Source organism: Canis aureus, chromosome 35 (assembly GCF_053574225.1).
Source record: "Canis aureus isolate CA01 chromosome 35, VMU_Caureus_v.1.0, whole genome shotgun sequence".
Taxonomy (NCBI): Eukaryota; Metazoa; Chordata; class Mammalia; order Carnivora; family Canidae; genus Canis; species Canis aureus.
The window spans coordinates 30,719,666-30,742,948 of NC_135645.1; the positions used below are offsets into that span (position 1 = coordinate 30,719,666).

At 39.7% G+C, this 23,283-nt stretch overlaps 1 long non-coding RNA gene across 3 annotated transcripts; it reads left to right on the forward strand.

Annotated features, from left to right (window-relative positions):
* The first annotated feature begins 301 nt into the window (after window positions 1-301).
* LOC144305256 (uncharacterized) lies at window positions 302-22,945 on the forward strand. 3 transcript variants are annotated; one of them, XR_013372316.1, is made up of 9 exons: window positions 302-461; window positions 10,189-10,395; window positions 12,623-12,775; window positions 12,930-13,066; window positions 15,675-15,776; window positions 15,980-16,067; window positions 19,686-19,791; window positions 21,409-21,466; window positions 22,773-22,945. It is a non-coding gene; the product is annotated as an uncharacterized LOC144305256 (long non-coding RNA). The 3 variants fall into 3 exon arrangements; XR_013372318.1 differs by lacking the exon at window positions 15,980-16,067; XR_013372317.1 differs by lacking the exon at window positions 12,623-12,775.
* The last annotated feature ends 338 nt before the right edge of the window (window positions 22,946-23,283 follow it).

Here is a 23,283-nt window from a genome sequence, read left to right on the forward strand (position 1 = left end):
GATGAACATGGATGAAAAAATTCTCAATAAAATTCCAGCAAAATAAATCCAACAGTACATTAAAAGAATTATTCACCACGATCAAGTGGTATTTATTCCTGGGCCGCAGGGGTGGTTCGATATTCTCAAATCAATCAACATGATACACCGCACTCATAAAAGAAAGGATCAGAACCATATGATCCTCTCAGTAAATGCAGGAAAAGCATTTAACAAAATACAGCGTCCCTTCTTGATAAAAGCCCTCAACAAAGTAGAGATAGAGGGAACACATTTCGACATCATAAAGGCCGTATGGGAAAGACCCACCGCTAATAACATCCTCTCTCGGGAAAAACTGAGAGCCTTTCCCCTAAGGTCAGGAGCACGACAAGGATGTCCACTCCCATTACTACTCACTTGGCTCGGCTGGAAGTCCTAGCCTCAGCGGTCAATGAAAGAAATAAAAGGCATCCAAACTGGTAAGGAAGAGGTCAAAGTTTCACCATTTGCAGACATGAGACTCTATGTAGAAAACCCAAAAGAACTCTACTAAAAAGGGTCGGAGGGAGGTGTCAAGGCCCCGCGGTGGGGTGGGGGGGCGGTGTCCAGCCGCGGCTGGGAGCGAGGCCTGGCAGAGCTGGGCGGGAGGACCGGGCGGGAGGACCGAGCGGGAGGACCGAGTGGGAGGATGAGGTGGGAGGACCGGACGGGAGGACAGGGCGGGAGGACGAGGCTGGAGGATCGGGACGGGAGGACGGCGTGGGAGGACTGGGAGGGAGGACCGGGAGGGAGGACCGGGAGGGAGGACTGGGAGGGAGGACGCAGCAGGAGGACGAGGCGGGAGGATGAGGCGGGAGGACGGGGCGGGAGGACCGGGCGGGAGGACGGGGCGGGAGGACGGAGTGGGAGGACCGAGCGGGAGGACCGGGTGAGAGGATCGGGATGGGAGGACGTGGCGGGAGGACGAGGTGGGAGGACCGGACGGGAGGACAGGGCGGGAGGACGAGGCTGGAGGATCGGGACGGGAGGACGGCGTGGGAGGACTGGGAGGGAGGACCGGGAGGGAGGACCGGGAGGGAGGACTGGGAGGGAGGACGCAGCAGGAGGACGGGGAGGGAGGATGAGGCGGGAGGACGGGGCGGGAGGACGGGGCGGGAGGATGAGGCGGGAGGACGGGGCGGGAGGACGGAGTGGGAGGATGGAGCGGGAGGACCGGGCGGGAGGACCGGGCGGGAGGACCGGGGGGGAGGACTGAGAGGGAGGACGGTGCAGGAGGATCGGGCGGGAGGACGGAGCGGGGTGGCCGCGGCGGGAGGACGGGGCGGGAGGACCGGGCGGGAGGACGGAGCGGGGCGGCCGCAGCTTCGAGGCGGGTGCGCAGGGCAGCAACCCCTTTGTAAGAATTCAGCCGTGTTGTATCTCAGGGAGATTTTCGTTTACTTACGAGGCTATCGGAAGGTGAAACTCGGCTTTGTGAGGCTCTGCAGGCGCCGTCAGCAGGGAGGGAGGCCTGCAGTGTCCACGGGAGGCCGCAGTCTGTCGGGCGGCGCCGCGGGAACCCCAGGAGCACGGGACCTACAGGTGTTCACTTGAGAGGTGACCTGCACCCGTGTATCGCCTGCTGGCACTGCCGCCTTCTTCCTTATCCAGAGAAGTAATATCATCTGTACCTTTTTTCCCTGATCAAAACATACCCTTGGCTCATGATGCGGTGCAATCAGAGCTGTTGGTACAAGAAAAACCTAATTATATCAGGTTTTCCTAAGAATATTTTGCTCAAATCGTAGTTTACCTATAGGTTGTATTGAAAGTGTATTCTCAAAAAAATAAACAAATAAATAAGTGTATGTTTATTTTCAAATCTCATGGTTTTCCACAGCGTATTTTCATACTTGAAACATTATTTTCTGTATAACCAGGAGGGCTGCATGGATTCTAAGAGCCATTTGAAACAAAGTACAATCTGGCTTAAGATACTATTCGCAGAGAAATTCCTACTGTAAAACCCATATTGAAAAGCAAAAAGTTAAAATGGATTTTTCCCATGGCAAGTAGGTGCAAGAGGCCTCTTAAGTGTTTAGGGTTTGAATAAAATAACAGTATTCCATCAACAAGTTTCTTTTGTTAACAAGTTGTCTAACTTAAGAGTTTTCACTGAATTGAAATAAATTAGTGCATCATAGACTTACTAATTTAGTACCTCTCTATACGTACTATGGCTAATCATGTGTTTCAACAATTTTTAGTCATTTTCTTTACTTATTCAAATATCAATTTAAATAGTATTTACTATACCGATCATAGTAGCTTTTTTCTGTATACCTGGCTGCTCAGTAAACTACAATCATAGTGAAAATAAAAAAAGCAAAACAAGAAATTTATTGCATACTAAGTTCAAATAACCCCATGTGCACAGAACATCTTATCCTCAATATGTCTGTATTATAGTGTTGAGACAGTTTGTGGATGCACCTAAAAATTCCTAAAATTCTTCATGCCATTGTACCTCAAAATTCAAATCGATTCTAATAGAAGGGGTGTTTGAATAAAAAGTAAGTTTATTTAGAGTGTTCATTTGTACCGCCATATTCTGAGAGAGAAGTACTAATGTTGAAAAGATATAAGTCGTGTGTCTATAGTTTAGTATTTTTCTCTATTGTTAATCAAAAGAAAAACAGGAGAAAGTGATAAATATTAGCATATACATATTCTAAAAAGGCACATGTTTTATAGATGAATTCAAGTCTCTTAACTGTGAATAACTGGCCTAAGACCAGAAAAGGCTTAATTTCAATCACTATCAACTTACTTAAGGCCAAAAAAAAAAAAAAAAAAAAAAAGTATTATTAATGTATTTTAGTTAATCAGAGTGGGATTCCTTTCACAAAGTGAACTTTATGGAAACAACAAGTCACTATTAGGGGGAAAAGTTAATGTTTTAACAAAACTATTCTAATTTTTATAATCATAGACTTTTTAAAAAGTTTTGTCAAATTCTACAGCTTATATTTTAAATACATTTTAAAAAAATTATTACTCAGGTAACACATGCTTCTGTTCAAAAAGGGATAAACAGTTGAGAAGATGTGCTTTTCCCCAAAAGAAGAGTTCGACTTGCAGAAGATTTGTGAGAATAATATGGAAAGTAATTGGTCTTGGATTAATTCCAAATGGTACAACATAGAACAGATTGACTTCTTCATTCATTATGGAAAACATCAAACCTCTTTTAGGCTAAATATAGATGGTATAGAACGTATGTACATATCATATGGTACACTTAGATTTTTGCAGAGTGGTATTTTATTATTTTGTGTCTGGAGATTAAAAAAAACACCAACCTGGGAAACAAACTGTTTCTCTTTATTTTTCACAAACTTCTGTGAAGTCCATATCTTTAATTCCTTACTCACACATCGTTGGAACAGTTGACCCCCGAGTATGGTAGATTAATGGCACAGCACCAAGCGGGCATCAAACAAATGTGGCACTTCTGAAGCTGCGGCACCAAACTGCAAATTGGAAGTACACCCCTGGTTGTACTGTCAACAAAGGAGGCCCTCGATGTGTGATTCCACTCATCATTCCTCTTAAGCCGTTATCAGACAGCTGAGATCAGACAACAATAAAAAAACATGTGCTTGATTGTTAGCATGTCAGACGTACATTATTAAAAACAGTAGGGACGAGGGGAGAGACGAGAGGAAAGGCATTGGCTTCTTTGTTCCTTGCGTGAGGGCTTGTTTGAGAAGAAAAGAAATCTAAGAGGCCCTGTCACGTAACTCCCTATCATGAAGGCCTTGCTTTTCCCTCTGTTCATTTGATAATGACATTTATGGTCTATTTTTTCTTTTTTTTTAACTTCATAATGAAAATGATTAAGAGCTTGTTTTAATTGCATGCCCATTCTTATCAATCCCAATTGAAAACTCATTTTTATCTGATTGAATCTCTCATCTTGAAAGATCTGTATGTAAATTACTGGGTTTGGATAAGAACTTTTCCAATCCCTAACCCCCCAAGTGTAGTAAAGGAGAAGAGTCAGGGATTGTCATTCAGATCTTGCAACTAAAAGTCAGCAATGATCATTTTATTTTCGTATATCATATTATACATGGTTTAACTAAAGTAAGGGCTTAAAGTGTAGAAGAAATAAACGAGAATGGATCAATATTTTATAGTTTCCTTTGAGACATTTCCTGAAGAGAATTTGGAATTTTTCCCCTAAAAAATTGCCACCATAGCATCAAATATATCCACAGGATAGCCACAAAATAGAATTTATAAGTTTATAAAACATAAATGAAATTTATTAAAAAGAACTTTCTTTCCAGACTCTCCGTAACTGCAGGAACAAATTAAAATTATATATATTGTAATATGGAAATCTGCTTTTTTTCCCCATTTCTCCAAATTTATTATTTTGGGCAATACTTTTCTTAAGTATTCTTAATCCTTTTTTGAAGTACATTATTTTTCACAATGACAATGTATATCTATTCAATAATGTATATAAATAGTTATTTTTAAAATTATAGTACTACTTGTCTTATCTCTTGTTGAGAAGGAAACTCATAGTTTCATTTTCTTTTATTATGAATTATCATACTACTCTACCAATGTCATCAAAAAAGTGCTCTGTGGAAACCACAGATTGTTATCTTTAACTTATCTCTTTTGATCTACTTTCCCAAATAATGAATAATTGAGGCTTAAATATTGTATTTGTATTAAAATCCATTAAGTTGTTATATTTCAGAGTTCTTATAACTTCATTGAAATATAATTTCTTTACATTATAAAAGTTTAAAACATTCTGTGTCATATTCAAAGAGATTCACAGACTAACAAGAATAAAATTATAAATTCTTGTCATGATATTACTTAATTATAAAGGGAACTATAACTTCATTAAAATATTTCTAACCAAGTTTCAAAAGTAACGAACAACTGAAAACTCTGTTTTTGCTAGCTACAATCTCAAATATTTATCTGAAAAGCCTAAATTCAGAATAGATGGAATTAAAGTTTTGATAAATCCTAAATATTTATTTGCAGATTTCAAAGTCATTATAGTAATAAAATTTCCTTTCTGGAATCTAAAAATTACCATGTGTATTGTGCCCATAATCACTTAAATACCATAATATCAACTGTATTCCAGTGTGCATTGGGAACAGATACAAATGTGTGCAATATTTATATTTAAATGTGGAAATATTTGCTTATGTATTTGTGGAGGGATAAGGGACAAATGTAAATATTTCCACATCTTTTCAGCATTTATTGTAAGGACATCCCGAAATACTTAGAACATATTATTTACTTTTTGAGTAGTAAGATTTATGTATATATTGTTGATTTGGAAATCTTTCAGCGTGAAAACAATTTATAGTTGTTGAAAGGACATTAACCGTTTTCAATTACTCAGTAACATTTTTACCAATCACAATAATTATAAATATTGTTTTTCATCTAGAAATATTATCTGTTGAAGGATTTATTTCTTTTTTTTTAAAGACTTTATGTATTTATTCATGAGACACACAGAGAAAGAGGCAGAGACACAGGCAGAGGCAGAGGGAGAAACAGGCTCCCTGTGGGGAGCCCAATGTGGGACTCGATCCCAGGACTTTGGGGTCACGCCCTGAGCTGAAGGCAGATGCTTAAGCACTGAGCCACTCAGGCATCCCTGAAGGATATGTTTCTGAACATATTTCATCTGTCTGTCCTTTAATAATTTTTATGTAACAAAATCATTTCTATGTATAAATGTAGACTGTTTGCAAATATCTCAGAAATATAAAATGTACTTGGTAAAATGTACTTGGACAAAGTACATTGTCTCACTTTTAAAAGTGCTTTCTGATAATGAAGAAATTATAGGCTAACTTTTGAAAGGTAGAGAAATAAATAGCACTTGCTTTCCTGATTTAAGATTATTGATAGGTTGACGTGGGTCACACATCCTTGCCTTGTTACTGTACTTTGAAAACTCTTTGAGAATCAGCACTGAGCAGTGCATTCAGCTGCAAGGAACTAAAATTGTGCATAAAGTGTCTTAGATCATAAGACATTTATCATTTTCCTAACCAGAAATCTAGAAATAAACAGTCTAAGGGTTACTTCAAAACCTTTATATTGTCATCAAAACTCTTTCTTCATACGGTGATTTGCAGAATTTTTTTCTTTATACAATTTTGCTTCAACACTAGGTATCATATCCATGTTTAAGGCAAAAAGAATGAGAAAGAGGCAATGCTGACTTTTGAGAAATTTTCAGCATGATTTTCTTGTATCTCAGTGTTCAGGAATGTGTCACATGGACACTCCTGACTCCAGGGAAGCCTGGAAAAGTAAACATCTGACAAAAAAGAAACACACATGGTTGGATATGTTGTTTCTCCAAACAGAAGTACGACTCAGTTTATTAAAAAAAAATACATAGAGGGAAAAGACTATTCATACCAAACATTATTTTTATTTAATTTTTAAATGTCTTTTATTTGATTAGACTGAGAAGCTGGAAAGAAGGTGTTTAGATTTTTTTTTAAGTGATCTTTTTACCCTATCAAGAGTAATCTTCTCTACCATCTTTGCTGACAGAGAAATATGGATTATTGATGAGTTCTTTGGGATAAAATTAAATTTTAAAGATATAAGTTGTAAGATATATCAATGGAAAGTTAATCATTATCTTTTAAATACAATATAGGTTTTATTTCTGAAAGCAAAAAGTTATTTCTTTCTTTTAAAGATTTATTTTATTTATTTACTTGAGAGAGAGAAAGAGAGGGTTGGGGTGGGGGGAGAGGCAACAGGAGAGGGAGAAGGACAATCTCAATCAGACTTCCGCTGAGCTCAGAGACAGTTGGGGGCTCGATCTCAGGACTCTAAGATCACGACCTGAGCCAACACTAATAGCCAGATGCTTAACCATGCAGGTGACCCACAAAAAGTTATTTCTAACACCTACCTAATATCCAAAATGCCTTTAAGACACCATAAGTTTTTGACACCATCCTTTCTTTGTAATTTACATTGTGTTGCACCTCTACAGGACATAGCAAGTAAAGGGTGGGCTGGGGGCTGGCATTCCTTAAATCAATCAAGCTCAGGGGTTTTTGTTTCTTGAAACAAACAATTTATTATATTATATTTATATTATAATTAAAGTTCATTTTAAATTAATAAACTAACTTTTAGTATTTCTCCTTCTATTGATTTTTTTTCCTTCAGGGAACTAATCTCAATAAGGTTTCTATTTAAGATCTCAGAAAATTGTAGCATAAACTTTTCCAAATGCGGCTTTTTTAACCCAGGCAGGAAGGATTACTTCTAAAACATTCTTTGCGTGTCCCACCCTTTTTAACTTCCACTATCCTGAGAAAGAAAATAATTGGTAATGAATGAGATGAAGAGTAAAAGAGAAGAGGATCATGGGAAACAAATCTATGTTTAATTCAGGGAGAGCTCCCTAATGACATCTCCCTAATAACTGAAAAAAAGAAAATATTCAATTGAATTTTTGATTTAAGGATTGATAGGTATAGGATGCATTCTAAGAGGCCACTTGCACTACTTTTTTCTCTATTCAAGGAGTTCCAATTGGAAAATCTTACTGTAATACAGTTACAAGGCTCCTTTAAATCATAAACACAGACACATACATGACAACAACGAAATTACAATGGTTGTCGGCCTTCAGTCTCAGGAATTTATTTTTGATTTCAAAGTAAATAATTCATCTCCATCTATTTCCTCTCATTCTGTCCTCAACGGAGATGAGGAACACCTGGACAAGTGCTCTATGTAATTACCCTTGATATTGCTGAAAGAGTTGTAGTACCTTTTATTCAAGTCGTCCAAAAGCAAAATTAACTTTTTTCTATTACCATTCTGCATACATCCTATTTCCTAAGCCTTTGCTATTTATTTTCAACTTTGGAGCTATCCCAACTCCATCCTATTGAGTAATGACTCTCAGAACCCAAGAGAATAAGCCAAGAGAATACCCAGAGGAAAATAAAATCCCATCAAAAGTTTCTGAGCCTTTTAAAATTTAGAAAGAGAAAAGGAAGTTCTTGACATATATAAGACAATTGAAAACATTAATCAGAACCATTCTTTTCCTCTCCTCCCTTATATTGATAATTTTAAAGGAAAATATGCTTTCACATGCTTCCTTTGAATTCTCCACCCTCCAAAGTATCAACAGCATGTTTAAAACAAAACAAAATGCAAAACCTAAGTAGATTAGTTTATTATCTTGTGGTATGTGTGCTCTGTCTCCCTCATACACACAGACACACACACACAATTTCTGTCCCTCCTCCTCCCTTCTTATACACAAGTTTCCAAATACTCAGAACTCTTCCCAAGTCAAGGGTACCCTCTTCCAAGATCTTGGGCTTGCTTTATTTGATATATTTTACCTTGTTCTTTATCATAACAATATTTAGTGTACTTTTTCTTCTCCTTTTTGTTTCTCTACTAGATTTCTATTCTGATATTCCTTAGGTTGTTGCAGGAAATATATTCTAGTTTTAGGTAAAAGCCAAAAAAATTACTATTGCTTATTATATTTCTGGTTTCTTGAGATATGGGGAAAAAATTCAATCAGTACAAAAAGAGTAAATTGGTATAGAAAAGCTGCATACTTAAAATGGCAGCTGAGCAGAGTCTATGTGTGTTCATCTTATTTCCTGCCACAACTAGCTTTTTATAATATATTTTACAGAAATACCTAAATCATGATTTTACATAGAAAATTATTTGCGAGCCTTAAAAATGTGATTATTTCCAGAATTGTCCATTACCCTTAGAGTATTTTTTTTCCTCAAAGTATATTATAAAGGTCAACTGAATTAAAATGTTGAGGTAGGTAGGTACTATTTAACATGCAGATTCTGGGACACATGCCAGATTCACTCAGTCAGAATATTTGTGCCAGGGCCCAGGGACGCCAATGTTCCAAGATCAACAGTTGGCTTTAAACTCACGTTAATATGAAAACCACTGATGTAGAAGCCATAGAACCCAAGAAAAAATACTCCCTGTAGTTCTCATTCTAACTCCAGACCCAGTGCCAAAATGTTTAAAGCAGATGCAATCAGTTTAAAATGAACATCAAGGGCAAATTTAAATAAAAAATAAAAATTGATGTAAATCATAAAAGATGAGCCTTTCCCCTCCTTTAGCTGGTTGGGAAGTCATCAGTGACTTTTCGTTTAGCACAGGTGGGGGATGTGATCTCTCTTTATCCCAAAGACAGTTCTTTGAGTCCATATTGTGTTACCACTTGTCACACGGCAAAATGGTGCCCTTAAGACGTTGAACTGAGGAGGGGAAGGCCCCAGCGTGTTACCTTCCGGGGGGGCCTGATGGAACTGAGGATGTTCGAATCCTAAATTCTCACAGTCTTCATCCTGCAACTCATACAAAGTTGTCACTTTGCTGCCAATGTCTGGCACCTGCAAAGATGATCCAGGAACGTCCGTGGACTTTTTTCACCATGTTGCAGTCGCTTGACCCCTCACCCCCTCACACCGAAGTGCCCCAGTGATGACACGGCCTTGTGTTTGGATCATGCTCGACCTCATTTTCCAAAATGCTATCATGTTCCTTGATCACTTTGAGATCCAGAGAAATATTATGAGGAAGGTTGGATACATTTTTAGGTCCACAGTTAATCGAGGGACAGATTGGAGCTCAAGAAGGTAAATAACCCATCAAAGTGTTTGGTGTATTTCAGACTCCAGATTAGCCCTCAGAGCTTTCGATTTAACCGGGATGCGTCCTCTCCACTCTATAAGGTAACGTACTGTAAAGGAACATGGTATTTGCCTACAGCTTATATATCTTTAAACAAAATAGACATAATTTTATTCCTTTAGTTCCTCTCCTTCACTAAAATATGAGCACTGACATAGCAGGTTTTGCCTCTGTTTTATTTCTTTAAATTTATTAGCTAAATCAGTGAATGGCAAATAGTGGGTGCTAAATAAATAAAGTTTGAATATAAATGCCCACCCTAAATAATTGTCTTTAATTTGTCTGACTCAAAGGAACTTTGACTTTTTTTTCCCCCTAAAACAGACCTAGATTAATTTGAGACGGCTGGAGTATCTTCCTAATGGAAGTTCATAAAATACTATTTATTTATGGGTTTCTGTTCAATTGTTTCATTGTTGTTTTTCTGCTCAGGTTCAACATTAATTGTCAATGGAAAATGAACCAGATGACCTTCTAGGTGTGATGCAAGCTCTAACAAATGAAATCTTCATGACTTAAAGATTAACTGATGTCAAAATTTAGATATAAAAGTTGAACTGCAATTATTTCCAACAGAATCTGCAAACCCCACAGTTAGAAGCTAGAGAAGAAATGTGTGGGGGCAAAACATCTAATGAGGTCTGTAAGGTTGATATGCAAGAGAAATGTTTTAGTTTATTGGAAGATGTCTTATTTTTCTCATGCCAAAGTAAAGCCCAGTGATCTCTAATGACTCTCCATGTTTTGCTGTTATTGTTGTTGTTTTTGGTCTCTTGCATTTCATACTGTGTTTGCAAACAATTACATCAGCCCGTGGGGAAATAGTTTAGAGACCTAACAGCCTTCTCTGAGCCAAAGCCATTTGTGCACAGAACAAATAAACAACAATCAAATGAATATCAACATGTAGGAATATAGCATAGATGGAAGATAAATCTAAAACCACTAGTGCAAACTGCCAGTCCAGTCAATACATATGGCAAACATATACATCAAGTGTACTGTCTGTCATGCACATGCATTGCTTTTGCAGTTTCTATTTCCCCTTTTATTATGGAAAGTATATATTATTGTGACTAAACACTTCTACTTGGGGAATACAATGGTTTCCAGGTCAATGAAAATGTGAATTTGAATTATTAATCCACCAATTAAGGGTGGAGTAATTTAACCCTGCTTTGACCTTTATCCCTTCAGGTGAATTGATATATTAGAACTGTATATTTTGAGGGAAAAATACTATGGTAAAAAGTACATCTGTATAATACTGTGCTCAATCTAACAATAGTATTCTTAATGTGTTAATTTGAAACAGTGTGTAAGGATGTGGGTACATTGTGTTCTTGTATGTGTGGTGTGATCTTTCAAAAAATGGGATGCTTGGGTGGCTCAATGGGGCGGCTGGGTGGTTCAGTGGTTGAGCATCTGCCTTCAGCTCAGGTCGTGACTCTGGAGTCCTGGGATGGAGTCCCACGTCGGGCTCCCCACAGGGAGCCTGCTTCTTCCTCTTCCTGTGTCTCTGCCTCTCTCTGTGTCTCTCATGAATAAATAAATAAAATCTTTTAATTTTTTTTTAAAGAAATGGCTTGCCTTTTCTACCTAAGCATTAGGCTCCCTTTATATTACATGAACATAAACTTCAAGCGTAAATACATTGAGGAACAGTGTCATTAAAGCCAGAAAGAAAGTTTCTAAAGATTCACTTATAGATTCTCATTTGTAAATTCTAATAGGACACTTTTCTTAATAGGATTTTCAGAAAATGACAAGGGCTGAGAATTTCCTATGCTTTCTTGACCCTATGTTTCAGTAAGAGCTGAATGTGTGCGTGTGTATGCATGTGTGTGTGTGGTGTGTGAAAAGTCTTCTGCTTACCCCAAGTGTGTAAAGACCTAGAGCTGTGAAACATGATCTTTCAACCACCATGCATGTCTTTGGATAAAGGAGGAACTGGTATACCTACAGGAACCAGGCATTTTTCATAAATATATGAGTTAAGATAGCACAGCAGGTGCATTAGGCTTTGCGCTAATCTATCTGTATGTGTCTATACAGCACTATACCTAGTCTATATCTATGTCTAGACCCACATCTTCTTTTTTTTTTTTAAGATGATATTTATTTGAGACAAAGAGAGAGAGACAGCAGAGCAGAGAGGAGGGGTAGAGGGGGAAACAGACTTCTTGAGGAGCAGGGAACTGAACGTGGGGCTCGATCCCAGGACCCAGAGATCATGACCTGAGCCGAAGGCAGACACTTTACTGACTGAACCACCCAGGAGACCCCTTTCTTTTTTTTCAGACCCACATCTATATCTATATTTATATGTAGACCTATAGAAACATCTCTAGGTCTACATGCACCTATCTATCCTCTATCTCTACCGTCTATCCACCCATCATCAGGCCTCTTCAGCCTGAGGATCACACAGAAGCCACTCAAGCCACAGTCACAAAGCTACTTTGCTGCAGAGTTGATAGCCACCCCCCCCCCAAAAAAAAACCCAAAGGTACTTTTTCCAGTGTGTCACAAGTGTACCAAAAAGATACAAATCAGGCTTTTAAAACGCTTGAAATAGACTCAGTTTCCTTGTATTTAAGAGCACTGAAACAAAACTTACGCTGGCTGATTTTTATTGTTGTTAATTCTGTACTGAATGACCAGATAATTGAGGCACAATTTATTTAATATGAGTAACAGTGTGACAATCTCCATTACACAATATTTACACAATATTGTGAATTAAGGAATTTTGCTGACAACGTGGAGAGCAAACAGTAGTATAAACAATACTTGGTTGAACAACATCAAGATAATCAATCATTTTAACTGAGTTTTCTGTTAAATGGCTGTTTTTTCTCCACAGTATAGCCCTTGAAACGAGGAACTAGAGGCCATGTGCTACAGGGTGGAGGTGGTTTTAGGGATCTATGGATCTTTCCTAAGGAGGAGCCAACTCCTATTAAGTCATGAGGCCCAGCCAGCGGTTGACGGAGGCACAGGAGCACATATATTTTAGGTAGTAAAATTTGACATATTAAAGAGGGAAAGATGCTTTTACAGAAATCCTTAAAATAACATGGAAGAAATAAGTATTGAGGACAAAGAGAGTGTTGATGGAGTATTTTGACTGAAGTTCTTTCAGAGTATAAGAGAAGGTTTCTTTATTGTAGCCAAAAGAAGAGACGACCGCGATGCGTCTATGACCGAGCAGTAAATTCGGATGGAGAGGTCCTCATTGGTTGAGCTGGCTGTGTGTGTGCCACTGAAGCACTTCGTGAATTATCTTCTGATTTCCCTCAATAGGATCGTAAGCCGAAGTTTTCAAATGAACACCAGGAAATTGGTTTGAAGAAAAACTGAGACACGATGTTATTATTTTTGAAGGTTTTTTTTCTTCCATCGGTTTTTTTTTTCTTTGAATATTTTTCCTATAGGGTCTGAAATGCCTTGACAGTTGTAAAAACAGTTGATTATTGACCCCATGTCTTATACTGTTGTTTATACAACAGAATAGTTAGCATTCAGAGTAAGTTTGTTCTGATAATCTCTCAACCGAGTTCCTAAGACAAACCGAGTTCCTCAGCCCCTGGGAACTCGCAGCAGCGTCATACAGATAGAGGAGGGGCCCGTCCATGCCCGGGGACGTGCTCCCGCACACCAGGCCCTGACGTGCCATCAGACGGTACCTTGGATGCTTTCACGTGTATTTTAAACTTCTTGGCCTTTCAGGAAGATAAAATTACAGAATTTGGGGATCTCAAGTACATTAATGTTCCATTCCACTGTCCCCAGCATTTTCACAATTTATTTACTTTTTTCTTTCAATAGTCTAATCCTCACAGCTAGAAATGATCCATGGCTTATTCATTTATATGATAAAGCCGTATACTCCCCCACCCAAAATTATTCATTGTTATTGGTAGAATGTAGAGTAATGTACTTTAAACACTATAAAGTGCTATATAAATAAAGATGTGGTGAATTCCAGGGGAACGAAAGAGGAAAGTGGAAATAAATTCCAGAGCGAATTCATAAAGATGATATATGATTTGAATTAATACCTTTTATAAAGAATTTAAATACATGTGTGTTTTTAAATCCTGTACATCTATATTCAGACAATATATTCTCTCTCTTCTGAGCCACTGATTTTTCAATAAAAAGGCATTTCCCCTCAGGGGACAACAGAGAAATTTTATCCTCTGAATAAAACTATTAGGAATTAATATAATACAGAGGGGAAGACCAGCTACTTGTGGAAACTTTCCAGACATTAGCCTAGAATTTAGAGTGATTGATAGATATTTCTGCAGAAGCCACATATGAAACCTTAGGATATACAAGCATCTAAGGTGAGATCATTCCATCATCTCTAATGTGAGGGCACTGGATTAGAGGGTGACCCCCCAGAATTGTATCCTCACACTGACACCAAGTGCAAAGAGAGAGGAACACAGGCGGGGCTTAGCAATGGAATGCAGGAGGCAGAGGCCCATCTGAGGCAAGCGCTAAGGGCAGCGTGTGCAGTGTGTGCGCTGCAGTGTGTGCAGTGTGTGTTGCAGTGTGCACAGTGTTGTGTGCATGCTGCAGTGTGCGTGCTGCAGTGTGTGCAGTGTGCATGCTGCAGTGTGCAGTGTTGTGTGCTGCAGTGTGCAATATTGTGTGCTGCATTGTGCGCAGCGTTGTGTGCTGCAGTGTGTGCAGTGTGCACCCAGCTTGCAGGTGTGAGAGGTGAAGAGCATGTGCTCCAGGCTGAAGGCAACCGGGTGAGGGCAACAGGCCGCGTGAAATGAGACGGGTGAGCCACGGCCAAGTGGGCCCCAGAGAGGAAGCAGCAGGACCACGCTGGCTGCACAGCACGTTGTGTAATCGTTGGCACGCGCATTGTTTGTGACCCGTGTGAGAGTGCGCCCACGTGGGGAAGCCCTGGACTTACCCAACAGGCAGATTTTGTGGCTTCTGGGTTGGGGTTTGGCTGAGACAAGTGTTACAGGCGCCTGTGGTACAGGGTTACACAGACTCACCCTTTTGCGTTTCCAGTTATAGCAGAGCACCCCAGAATAACACGAGTGCTGAGCCGTGGCTCTATGGTTGATGTTTCTTTGCTACTAAATCCTGTGACTATTTTTCCTCCCATTTAAACTTTTGTAAGCTACTTAATAGTGTTCTGCAACCACGCCAACTCTTTTGACCCACCGTGGCATGTGGGAATAATTTATACAAAGATAACGCATCATTTCTTGCTAATAAATGTGTGAGGACTTTCTTAAAAAATAAACCACAGATCTATCTCTGAAGACGTCTTTGAAAATTTGTTGACGCTCTAGGAAGCCGCCGTCAGATTTTGATGCAGTGAGCAGACTTCAGTTTCGATAAGGACATTACAACTCGTAAACATTATGACTAGCTCCCATTTGCGAGACTCTTTATAAATACTCTAATAGTGGCCAAATAAGCCCAACGGATTGATTTTATACGTACTGTTGTACTAAATACTGCCGCCTTCCATCCATCTATGATAATATTGTAAACCTGAGATTTATAACCATTTGTGTTAAGTGATAACGTGTGGCAGGATGCCCCCCACCCACCCCATGTACTTAACATTAATTATTTCATTCAATTATGAGAATATTTTGCACCGCGACTGTAACATTATTATTCCAATTTTGCAGAAACGGCAACTGAGTTTTTAAGATGTTATGTAGCTTGCCCAAGGCCACAATGCTAAGGAGCTTCACCTGTGGGATTGAAGACTTTAGAATTTGAAGTCAGACCCTGATACTTTGTCTTCTGTAAATGCCATTCCCCTAGATTCTCATATTCACCGAGCTCTACTACTGAATTACTTTAAAAAAAAATTAAAAGCAGTACTTTCTTGTTTGACTGTAATGATGGGTATGGTATCTCAACAGAGGCCTTTCCACGCTGCCGACAGTAGAACCCTCTGGATAGCAGAGGGGAAGCGCTGCTAATTTCAATGAAGCTGACCTGAGGCTGTGACCCTGCTACCTGAGGTCAGTATCTGAGCAGCCTCCAGTGGGAAGAATAACAGGTGGGAACCCTGGGGGGCCAGCTTATATTATTGGAGCAGAATATCATAGAAGAGCAGCTAACCTCTGCTAAATACACATTAAATAACTTTGAGCCCCTCATAATGAGCCCCACTGGGTTGCTCACCTCGCTCAGTCACTTCTCCCCTCCTGCCTCTGCTCCACAGCACCCTGCGGACCGTCACGGAGCTTCCACATCTTCATGCCTCTCATCTGTAGTGTCCCCTCTGTCTGTGAGCCTTCTTCTCTTCCGTTGTAAGTCTCATCATTTGTTATGATAGCTCAAATGGCATTTTCTCGTAAGAATTGAGAGACCTCCCTGAATCATGATGCCATTATCCTTTATTCATACTTCTTTTCTTGGGCTTTCCACCTTGCACTCTCTCCTATTGACCACTAGTGCCTTCAAGTAGGGGAAAGTATTATGGTATCTAGTGCTTGATGTTCCAGTGTGAGCTAGGCTAGTATATAATGGCAGGCCCTGTGTGAGAAGTGGAAAGACCTTTTGAGCCTCATCTCAGTTTCCTGGAGAATGGGTACATGAGATGTAAGAGAATATAAACCAGGACACTGTGGGGAGAGGTGATTTGTCATGGGCTCTGTGTCCTGCGGGTCCCTGCTGGGTGTACCAAGAATGTAAGACTATGCTGTCTCTTGCTTGGGCCAATTTTCAGGATGTCATTTGCAGCGAAGGATGAAGAGTGAAAGCAGGTATGCTTGCCCCTCATGATAAGATAATCAAGTCTCCAAGTTTAGTATCCTCAGTCATGGCACAAATCTATTGTGTATCCGGTATTCATACGGGTCCTCTGCACCCCCTTTCTGGAGCCTGGAGGGAGGGATGGCAAGGAGAGCTGACACATGGAGCTCATGTGGGCTGCTGTGCTGTGAGTAATGAAGTTCTTTGGCTGTGACCTAGGAGTCCCATGTCTTGTGCCAATAACCATGAAACAGAAATAGCCTAACTTATTAGATCACAAGCAACTAAAATCCAATAATTTTCACAGCTCTTGATAGATTTCAGTGAATGTATATAACTTGATTCTTTCCTAATTCCTCAACAAAATAAACCTAAGTTATCTTATTTGGCTTCCCCCACAAGCAGGCCTTAAATCAAGGATGTGAGCGCCAGTAGCTTATTTGCGATTAGCAGAAAACACTGTTAAGTGAATAAAGAAATGAGACAAAAAAAAAAAAAAAGAACAATCAACAAAGGGTAGTTACATAAAGCCAGTGGTCACTGTGGGTGATGGTGCTTAAACCCACTGGAAAAACACTGGAAGTCAGTGTAAAGCACATGCTTCAGCGTTTTCCCATCTAAGAGAGAGGGTGATGGGATATTTATATACCAATTCCCATCAGTCACCAGTTGGAAACTACTCTTAACGGGTGTTAAGTACTTGGCATTTCCAGGATGTCAGGCGTGTGGGGGGAATGGTCTCTGGATTTGGAGAACGGCATCAGGCATTGAAAAATACAGATACTGGAGTTGGCATCAACTTGTGTCCACTGAAATTATGAGGCTAAAGGGATGTGGCTGGGCAGCAAAATATCAAATAAGTGCTAAAAATGGCCCTCCTGGAATGAAGAAATCACAAGTTAGAGGAGCTCATGGTCATGAGTTTTTAGCCATCGGTGCCAACAGATAAAAGAACAGGGCATGGAAGCACAGGTTCTGTCTACTAACAGCATATTCTGCTTTGTTTCATATGCGTATTCTGAATTTCTTTATTTTTCTGACTGCCATGTTATCCTTACATAATATCCTAGTATTGAGGTCTTCTGTGTCATTGTGACCCACCACAACCTGCCCAATACATGTTTGTTGAAAGAAAAAATTGAGTGATAAAAGTGTACATGGTGAGCATCCTGAAAATGCATAGCCAAAAAGATCATTGGTTGACAAAGACTAAGTAGAAAGTTTCAAATATACTTTTTTATGGTATAAAGGTACATCATGGAGAGAACAACCTTGCATAATCCAATTTAATATGTGATTAAATTGGTTGGTTTGGCTCATACCTTTCCCTAACACGAAGAATACTGGCCAGCTGAAATGGATGCTGGGAAACTCCTGGGGCATCACGTTATCCCCAAGGAGGACAACTCACTTGTGAATAATCAGGAATTGGCTATGCAGGAAAACCTTACCATTGCCAGGCTTTCCATTCAGAAATAAACAGAAGTTACTGAATGTCTAAGGAACAGCGGTGGAACTAGCATGAAGAATACCTACCATATGCTGAGAAACAGGCCATACAATTCACGTGAATTCGCATTGACCTCTTCCCCCCAGCGGTTCTTAGAGGTTTCTGTTTTCCATGGTGGAGAAAACTGGGAAGTCTAAGTATACGTTTCCAGAAGCTCAGACTAAAGTTCAGGTTCGTCTGAGTAAAGTGCATGCAATTTCTACACCACCCTTGACTCTCTGTGAATCCCTAGGTCATGCTGGGTCCAAATCAAACCTTTTTGATTCCAAATCAAACATTCCAAATCAAATATTTTCTTCTAACATACATAACACACACACACACACACACACAAGTAATAAAATATAAGAGCCCATTTTGGTGATGTTTGACTGCGGACAACTTTCAAGTCCCAGCAGTTCCCTTTCCCCTGCGCACATATAGGCAAGCTGTCAGAAAGTCGAGGTGCTCCCTCCTTTGGTACGCATGGAAAGTTCAGACCTTCCAAGTCCCAGCCTTTATGGAGAAACTCCCTTACTGGCTCCGCTCCTAACTCCCCGTAAACATCTCAAAGCTAGTCTCCCCACCCCACTCTCCTGGCACATGTTTGGACCTGTTAGGCCCAATCCTGCTCTCCCTAGAAAGTCCTATTGTATAGTAACGCATTGTTAGTCTTGACATCTGAACCAAATATTGGGTAGAGGGCCCATTTCTTTATTATGAATGTTGACAACTCTTGGCACAGGGAAGAGAGAGATTGGATAATGGCCACCATCACCAGGGAGCTTCCTTTGCTTACATTGGCCCAATAATACATCGTGCTTGCTGGCCATCTTGTGTTTTGAACTGTGCTGCTTTTGTGCTGCAACTGCTAAGTCCTACCTGATGCAACCAATCTGAGTTTCAAGTTTCAATTATTAGCATTGAAAGATAGAAGTATGTGACGGGGGCTCTCTTTATATAATAATTAAAGAAAGAGAGCTGATTGGCTTTGGTGTCTCTGTAGTACAGGCCCTGAAATAACTTTTAGCATCTGCTGAAATGCACCCCTTGGCAAACTTTCGTGACCATAATCAATACCGGAGCTCAAATTACAGTTCGACCTGGAATCCTACTACATTTAGTCGTGGTGTTCCCCATAACCTTAGAGATTTTCCTGAATATAAAACAGAGGACAAAAAGACATGTCTTAACCATGGGACTATTGCCTTGCCAACATTCCCCAGAGCCATAGCGACCATTGTCCTAAAATATCCCATAGTGGGCAGAGGGGATCTTAGTCAACGAATAAAAAAATGAAATTAATTAATTTTTCGACATTTATAAATGGCTTGACAAAATGGGAGTCCATGGTCCTTTTCTTCCCTAGTTAAAACAGTTAATACAGACCAATGTAAGTTAAAACAGGGCCTTCACAGATTGAAACCCATTATGGAAGACCTAATGAGGCAAAGGATGATTACTCCCACTGCTTCTCTATTTAACAGCCCAATTTGATCTATTCTTAAACTTGGAAAGAATGGATGGTGCCTTTTGGTGCATTCCCCCAACTTAATGCCCTGGTCCCATTCATTAAGGCTCATACCCAATATTATTAAAATATTATTCAAATTACTGTCTCCATCCAATTAGCAACTGGTAATAGATTTGGCTAATATTTTCTGATCTGTTTCTATTTCAACAGCCTCTCCAGCTGCAGTTGGTTTTCGCCTCTGAAGAGACCAATACACCATTATCTGGCTGCACAAGGAGTGCTGCAGCAGTCCCACCGTCACACGTGACCCCTGCAGGCAAGTTCTTACTTACATTTGACGCTCTCTGGCAGCACAGGTATGATATTGTTTGGATGACATCACTTTCCAAGGAGGCCTGCTTGACATTTTCACTCAGGCCATACAAATGCTTAACAAAAGAGCTCACAAAAAAAGACTGAGCTGTTGTACCACAAATAGTACATGGCTGCACAATTTCAGTTAAATTCCTGAAAATGATTAGGTAAACTGAGGCCACTCTGGCATTGTCAAGAAACAACTGTTGATTTGCTCATCACCCATAATTTAAACAAGCCAAACATCTTTTAGGCCTTTTTGAATTCTGAAGGCAACATTTTCTTAAATTAGAAATTTACCTTAATAAGCCCTTTATATTGTTACTTGAAAATCAACCCACTTTGAATGGGGCATCCAGGATGGCCATATGTTTCCCATGGACTTCTAGTAAAAGAGAACATACCCCTTGACTCCATACCATTAGAGTGGCTACTGCTGGTTGCATACTGGGCTCTCCCAGAAACACAGGTCCTCACAGGCCCTAGGCCCACAGCTCTCCATATCCACTGTTCTTGTCTTGGGTCATAGAAGCAGAACTCCACAAGTTCAGCACAACCAGGGAGTCTTCCTTCTAGAGAATAGAGTCAAAGGTGGGTGCTAGCATATCTCATCAACAGGATGGGTGCTGCGTCCATCCTCTAATGTATTGCCAAGTGTCACAGTTCTAGAGGAGGACACCTCTGTCCTGAATGCTCTGGCCACTTGGGTGATCCCTTGTGTACATCTGTGTGAACAGAAAAGGAAATTCATGGTTTTGGACAGCAATAGCACATACAATGGAGCTCACTGAGAGGTTGTGCCTCACTATTCCTTTCCTGGAATGTCCCTGATCAAGGATAGGATCCCCAAAGATCAGCATGACTGGTTGTACACTAGGCAGCCATCTTAACATTGGATACCTTGGCCAACAATTGGCCCCATCTGCCATTTACAAACTCTTGGTCATTGCCAATGGTTTGACCATCTGCCCTGGCAAAGGCAATAACAACAATTGTTTACCCAAGGTTAATCTGTTTTAACATGAGAATCTGGTGATCTCTTGCTTCATGGATATGCAAAAATTAAGTCAGGATCACACCGTTCCTGCATATATTAAAGACACAATAAAAGGCACCACCAAAATACTCCTTACCCCTGTCTGAGTTCCAGACTCTATTACTGATAGTGACCAAAGCACTTATTTCACTTCCAAAGCTGCATAATCCTGGACTCTTGAGCAACACATTCAATGGAACATTCATTTTCCTTACCAGCCTCAGGCTGTGGAGCCTCAGGACTCATAGAGGATGGTGATGGCCTATTTAAATAAGTTCAAACTCAGTTCACTGAAATATTGCACACTTCAGCCATCAGTCAAATATCAGAGGTGAATTGTAATAGAGTCAGATTCAATTTTCAGTGTTTGTTTGACAGCTGACAAATTTCAATCCCCACCACTCTTTTTCTCCCTCTGCTTTATATCTGGGCAAGCTAGTGGGAATTCCAAACCACACAAGCCACATCCTGTGTGAAAGAATACTCACCCTCCTATCTACCAGAAAAACCCTACAGACAATCTTTGTTCTCTGCTTTTTCAAGGTATTCTTGGACCTGCTTTGGGAGCACATTCTAGTTTATCCCAAGAAAGCCTCATTATGTAAGTAATAAACCATTTCATACTCTCCTGGTGTATCTATGGCATCATCAATCTTGATATCTAAACTAGATTTTGAGTTTGGGAGTATTAATTTCACCTCTGTCAGGTGACCACCCAAAAGCATTTCAGTTATTTTGGTACAGGACACCTGCATAATAATGACTCTTGGCATTATGATATAGTTCAGTTGCGTTACCATTACCTAAGAACCTTAAATCTTTTCTGAAAATGTACCTTTTCTTTTCCCTTTTTTAAAGATTCTATCTATTTATTTGAGAGAGAGAGAGAGACAGCATAAGCTAGGAAAGGGACAGAGGGAGAAGCAGACTCTCCACTGAGCAGAGAGCCAGATGCGGGCCTCCATCCCAGGATCCTGAGATCATGACCTGAACTGAAAGCAGACTCTTAACCAATTGAGCCATCCAGGTGCCCCTGAAAGTGTACCTTTTCATATAAGGTATATAAAATACAAAATTCTAACAAAAACTTTTCTTACAAATAAAATATGGTCTTTATGATATGTCTGGCTAAGCCTTACCAAAGAAGAAGAAAAGGTTTTCCTTTTTCTTCACTTCCTGTATGTATTATACAAAATTTAAGTCCCCAAACATTTACAAATGCCCATCTAAGTCAAAACAGCAATGTTCTAACTGGTTCTGCATTCAGTTAAAAAAAAAAAAATCTTCAGTGGTTTATGTGCCAAGGCGAAATTGCCATTCCATGCTGTATTTAGTATGTATTTCATGGAAATTTTTTTCCAGGATTTATACTTCCTGAATATTTACATTTAACTAATTTGAATATACTTTAGAAAAGTTATCCAGTATTCAAAAAAATTAAATTTGTTCTTCACTTATTTTTATAAACCTTTGTTAATTTTGTTGAGGAATAAATCCTACTCAGTTGTCTTTGTGAACAGTGACACTTGTGAGAGTGTTGAGAGAGGAACATTTTGACGAAGGCATGTCTGATGGTGAGATACCTATAAGGATGAAATTCGTTGTGAGTGTTAAAGAGTCACTAGAATTCAGGAGCTATGTTTATGCATAGTACCCTAAGTCAAGGAGCCTTAGTTTAGAAAAAAAATACAAATTGCAAGGGGTTAGGGTTGTCTTTCAGAAAAGAGTTTCAATCATTAAAAAGAAACTTGAGGTAGAAAAGAAATTAAAGTGGTAGAAAGAGCAGCAGGATTAGTAGGTGAGATCATCAAATACAAAAAGAACTGGGTTCATATGTCCAGGAAAACTGTTACAGGGAACCAGCCCTGCATCAAGCAAGTATCTGCTGAAGTTTCTCTTTCCTACAGGGCCTCGCTGGTGTCACACCCATGCTGGTGACACATGAAGATGTGTTGTTGGCCATTGAAGACAGGCAGAGTGAGCAGCAACTCTTCAAAATAAATCCATCTCCTTTGTTTCCTGAGACTGACTTTTGAGTTTAGATTCCCTTTGGTTTTGGGTAAAATCAGTTCATACTGTAGCAGAGTCTGCTTTAGTAAAAATCATCATTGATTTTCTCTTTCTACATCTCCCAACTTTCCTCAACAGTTGGGCATTTTGTATGAACCTCAATTTCAAAAACACACACCTACACACACACACACACACACACACACACTCAGACATGCTCCATGGGAATAATTTCCATAAATGTCTATTGCTCCCATTGAGTTATAGCCTTTGTGAAGTTAGGAACTAGATTATATTCATCTCTGGATTCTTTACTTCTGGCATATAATTTGATATATGAGAGCCTCAGTGTGGTGCTGCCTTATTCAAAAGGCAAACAGACTTATCTGAGACTATTGAACAGCTGTT